The following is a 6,138-nucleotide window of genomic DNA, read 5'->3' on the forward strand; positions in this document are numbered from 1 at the left end:
ACACACTCAGGGGACAGACTCAGTGAGAACCAAAGCCCCACTGAGAGCAAGTCTTGCCCCAGAAGGTGTCTCCAGCACAGAAGTTCTCCCACTGCAGACACAGCTGATTCTCACAGCCAATTGGCCTGGAGGTCAATTCCTCCTAGTGATACCTACAACAATCAAGGCTTAACTACAACAAGACTGTGCACAAAGCCCACGAAGGGGTGCACCAAGAGTGTCCACATCAGGTAATTGGGGAGGCTGAGCCACTGGGCCCTATAGGACACCTAGCACAGAAATTCACTCTATCAACACAGGGAAGCATAAAAAATGCAGAGACAAAGAAACAGGTCACAAATGACAGAAATGGAGGAAAGGAAACTACAGGATATAGAGTTCAAAACCACACTTTTAAGGTTTTTCAAGAATTTTCTAGAAACCGCCAATAAATTTAGTGAGACCCTCAAGAAATCTAGTGAGACCCTCGAGGATATGAAAAAGGACCAACTAGAAATTAAGCATACACTGACTGAAATAAATAATATTATACAGAGTTCCAATAGCAGACTAGAGGATCGCAAGAATCAAGTCAAAGATTTGAAATACGAAGAAGCAAAAAACACCCTACTGGAAAAACAAAAAGAAAAAGAATCCAGAAATACGAAGATAGTGTAAGGAGCCTCTGGGACAACTTCAAGTGTACCAACATCCGAATTATGGGGGTGCCAGAAGAAGAGAGAGAGCAAGATATTGAAAACCTATTTGAAGAAATAATGACAGAAAACTTCCCCTACCTGGTGAAATAGACTTACAAGTCCAGGAAACACAGAGAACCCCAAACAAAAGGAATCCAAAGAGGACCACACCAAGACACATCATAATTAAAATGCCAAGAGCAAAAGACAAAGAGAGAATCTTAAAAGCAGCAAGAGAAAAAAAGTCAGTTACCTACAAGGGAGTACCCATATGACTGTCAGCTGATTTCTCAACAGAAACTTTGAAGGCCAGAAGGGAGTGGCAAGAAATATTCAAAGTGATGAATACCAAGAACCTACAACCAAGATTACTTTATCCAGCAAAGCTATCATTCAGAATTGAAGGTCAGATAAAGAGCTTCACAGATAAGAAAAAGCTAAAGGAGTTCATCACCATCAAACCAGTATTATATAAAATGCTGGAGGGTATCCTTTAAGAAGAGGAAGATGAAGAAAAAGGTAAAGATACAAATTATGAACAACAAATACACATCTATCAACAAGTGAATCTAAAAATCAAGTGAATAAATAATCTGGTGAACAGAATAAACTGGTGAATATAATAGAATTAGGGGCATAGAAAGGGAGTGGACTGACTATTCTCGGGGGGAAAGGGGTGTGAGGGGTGCGGGAAGAGACTGGACAAAAATCGTACACCTATGGAGGAGGACAGTGGGGGGGGGGGGAAGGGCAGAGGGTGGGGTAGGAACCGGGTGGAGGGGAGCTATAGAGGGAAAAAAGAGGAACAACTGAAATAATCTGAACAATAAAGATTTAATTTTAAAAAAATAATATGATAAATACTTCAGTGGTATAATGTAAAAAGGTTAAGACAGAAAATTCAGAAGAAAAATACAAATGGACAGTAAACATTCTAACATATGTCTAATTTCACTATATTTTCAAGAATTTAAGTCAAAAACATTATATACCATTTTTGTGCCTGTTGAAGTGAAAAATATTTTAAAATTATCTTATATTAAAATAATGATGTTTGATCTAGAAAAGATATAGCAAAATGGGCATTCTCATATTATTCTTTTCAAATAAGCCTACCTGTTAACACAAATAATAATTTTATGAGAATTTTTATTAAGATAATAATTATGACTGTAAGAAAAAAGTTGTCCCCTGACTTATTTTTACAGTATTTTTAAATAATAAAAATTTTATATTAAAGTATAAAATAAATAACATAAAGTACAAAATAAATAATTCTACAACTGCTTGATGTTTTAATCATTTCAGATAAATCTGGGTAATGCAATATGATATAGACATTTTATAGTAAATATTCAGTCAATATGATTGAATTTTGAAAGAATAAATGTTATAAATTCATATTTGTTGTGAAAATAGGCTCACCATAATCTATTAAGTAGAAATAATATTTGAAGATAATATGTGCTGCCCAGCCGGGTGTGACTCAGCGATTGAGCGTCGACCCAGGAACCAGGAGGTCGCCGGTTCGATTCCTGGTCAGGGCATATGCCTGGGTTGCGGGCTTGATCCCCAGTGGGGGGTATGCAGGAGGCAGCCAATCAATGATTCTCTCTCATCATTGATGTTTCTGTCTCTCTTTCCCTCTCCCTTCCTCTCTGACATCAATAAAAATATATTTTAAAAAAAGATAATATGTGCAGCATGAATTAAAGATACATTTTCATAGAAAAAGAATGGAAATGCCAAAATTTTGGCAAGTCATCATTGAGTTATTACTGCTTCATATTTTTGCTTGTCTGTATTTTCTACATTTTCTATAATAACTATGTATTTAAAAAATTTTTTTCGTTTGGAATAATTTTAGATTTGCAGAAAAGCTGCAAAGATAGTAGAGTTCTCATATTTCTTTCACCCAGTTTCTCTTAATATATATTTGTTAAAATTAAAATTTAGTATTTATACATTACTATTAATTAAACTATAGACTCTATTTGGATTTCATCAGTTTATCAAGTAATATTCTTAGTCTGTTGCAGGATCTAAGCCAGGATACCACACTGAATTTAGTGTATTACCTCTCTAAAGAGAAAAAGCCTCCAGAACTCATTGAAAAATAGCAACAACAACATAAAATCTCCTAGTAGAGGAAAATGATAGCATTTGAGCATAAAATTGTTTTTTCCTGGCTTCCTATTGGCCAAGACAAAAAGGCAAAGATGATAGGAAACAAAACAATCAATTGTCTGGTGCTGTTTCCTCTGCATCTTTGAGGTAGGTAATAGATGGTTATGGAGGTCTTGGGGGTGAATATTGACACCTCTTTTTCAAGGAGACCAATAGAAAAATCTTTATTTCCATGCACAACAGAACTTTACTCTAGCCAAAACTAGAGTCATACCTTATTCACAGCAAGTTAAAAACTGGTTCTTAAATGCAGCTTGATAGACTTTTGTGTTTTTTGAGGGAAATACAAAAAAGAGATATTTGGTAGTAAAATGTTTAGAACTACCTGTGGCCTAAAAAAGGCATTTATTGCTGAGTCTTGTCTGAAGGGAATCTAACTGTGCTGGCTCATTCCATTTCTTTTGTATGGCCCCTGAGAGACAAAAGGCATATCTTTGTAAGTAGCCAATATAGCACTCTAAGCAGAGCAAAGTTTCAAGGGCAGTTCAGGGATATTCAAGGAATTTACTCACTTCCTGTCCTGAAGCCTTTTGTTGAATTTATTCAATGAAAAATAAGAAGTATTAGGTTATCCCTTGTTGCCAGACTGCAGTGCTGTGTGTTTTGAGATAGTGCCCTGACCTATATCTGAGGAATTATCTGGTCTCATGACAGAGAGGACTCGACTTAGAAATTCAACCTCATTGACTTAGAAAGCCTTCATTCTGCCAGGGTTCTTCCGATTAGTGGGACCATAGGGAAATATTATTGTGGAATCAGGGTAAGGATATGAATGTCATATATGTTTATTGGGCTCTCTGGTACCTGAAACAGAGGGTTGACTGATCTTCTGTACAAATCCGCTATGTTGATTTCCCTGGAACCCCACCCTTTGTGATTATATCCCAGTTCTTTTATACGTGGGCAGTATCATTATGGATAGAGCACAGGTAGTAAATAACATATTCTCAAACTTATGTCTGAATAAGCACAGCTGAGACCAGGCATATTTGAAAAACCCATCTTGGCTAGAAGGCCTCACTGTGTGTTGGACCCAGCCAGGCTTTGGCGTGAGGCAGAGCTGGTTCAATTCCGGCTCTGTCACTTACTTTCTGTGGGATTTTAGGTTTGTTCCTTACCCCCATTGATCTTCCATTTCCTTCTGTAAAATATGGAGATCTTAATATTCTCTTCAAAGAGTTGTGAGGATTAAATAGAATAATGTATATAAAATATTCTACACACAACAGTAATTTAAAATATGGGTGCTTTAATTATTCTCTCCCCTGGTCCTGTTTCTTCTCTGAAAATCATGCCATGTTGATCTTAAAGGTACAAACAATTCTCAGGTAATCATTGTGTTTTGATGCAAGAAAAGGGCAAAAACAAAACCACAAACACCTCAGTATTTTCCCAACAGAGTCAAGTGAATCTTGAGTTTTGGATGTTAACATAAAGCCGTGCCCTTTTGAATCACAGGATCTCAGAAAGGTTGGGTGAGCCCTAGCCAGTTTGTCTTAGCAGATAGAGCATCAGCCCACAGACTGAAGGGTCCTGGGTTCAATTCTGGTCAAGGCCACCGTACCTTTGTTGCAGGCTCAATCTCTTGCCTTGGTCAAGAGGCAACCAATCGATTTCTCTCTCACATATCCACATTTCTCTCTCGCTGTCTCTCCTCCTGCCTTCCATTCTCTAAAAATCAATGGAAAAAATGTCAACAACAACAACAAAGGTTGGGTGAAATCTTCCTCTGACTCAATGCTCCTATCAAACAAATTTCAGAACCAGTCACTCTGTAAATGCTTGGTGATAATAACTAAGTTTCTAAATTCATTTGATTTGTCAGAACTAAATGAATGTCAGATGATTTCTAGCTATTCTAGGACAAAAGTCATTTTTCATCATTACACCTCTTCCCCTGATGTGTAGCTCACATTTTTGCCTGCCAAACAATTACAAAATACAAAAATATGTTTATTTTCAAAATAATTTGAAACTACTTTAATTGAAAGAAGATAAAATATAAAACCATCAGATCTAAGTACACACTAACACTAATATGATGTAGTTATGAAGCTCTAAAAGAATGTAAAAGTGAAAAGAGAATTTAGAGAATTTGTTTAATTGAATTTTATTTGAGGTAAGAGAATAACTGTGCTGCAAGTACACTTTTTAAAATATATATATTTTTATTGATTTCAGAGAGGAAGGGAGAGGGGGAGAGGGGGAGAGGGATAGAAACATCAATGATGAGAGAGAATCATTGATTGGCTGCCTCCTGCATGCCCCTTGCTGGGGACGGAGCTGGCTAGGCTACAAGTACAATTTTTAAAAACGAATGGACTAGTCCTTAATCATTTCTGTGTCTAAAAATTAGACAGGTTGCCTGGCTGATGTGGTTCAGTGGTTGAGCGTCGACCTATGAACTGGGAGGTCGAAGTTTGATTTCTAGATGGGGCACATGCTCAAGTTTCAGGCTCGATCCCCAGTGTGGGACATGCAGGAGGCAGCTAGTTGATGATCCTCTCTCAACAGTGATGTTTCTATCTCTCACTCTCCCCCTCTCCTTTCCTCTCTGAAATCAATAAAAAAATATATATTTTTTAAAAAAGTGAATTATTTTTTCAGAATCAGTGCTGCTATTTGCCTTTCAAATAAAAATGCAGGCAGATTTTCTTCATACTAAATTCTGTGAAATAGGATACTTGAATTTTATTAGTGTAGGTCTGAGGAATTTAGTTCCACTTGCTTTTCACAAAATTGCCCTATTAGTTTGCAATTTTGAGTTTTCCAATCATCATTTTTTTCAATCTTCCACAATTCCCATATTCCAAGGTGTTCAAAATGCTCTAGATTTAAGAATGAGTCCAAAGTAATTTTAAAGTTCTAGAAATAGTATACATCCCAATTTCGGGTGTATGGAAATGTTTCAGTTATTTAAAAAAAACAACACACACACAAAAAAAACTACGTGAGAGGCTCCAAAACAAGTGGAATGAGTACAGGAGAGACACACTTGATGGAAGTTACCTAGAGGTATAATGACACTATGTCCTGCATATTGAGTCTAGTGGTCACTTTACTTAAGTTTTCACTGTAGAGACTGGAGGTACAAACCCGAGTTTCTCAAAGTGTGTTCTGTGAACCAATGCCCATCCTGAAACTGTTACCAACCGGTGGCAGAGTAAGTACAGAAATTAAGAATAAGCTTTCAAAAACTTTAACAGCATTTTGAAAGAGTATGTTTACTGTATCAAATAAGTAAAATCAATCAACTTGTATGTTGTATATCTTT

Source organism: Myotis lucifugus, unplaced genomic scaffold (genome assembly GCF_000147115.1).
Source record: "Myotis lucifugus unplaced genomic scaffold, Myoluc2.0 scaffold_148, whole genome shotgun sequence".
Taxonomy (NCBI): domain Eukaryota; kingdom Metazoa; phylum Chordata; class Mammalia; order Chiroptera; family Vespertilionidae; genus Myotis; species Myotis lucifugus.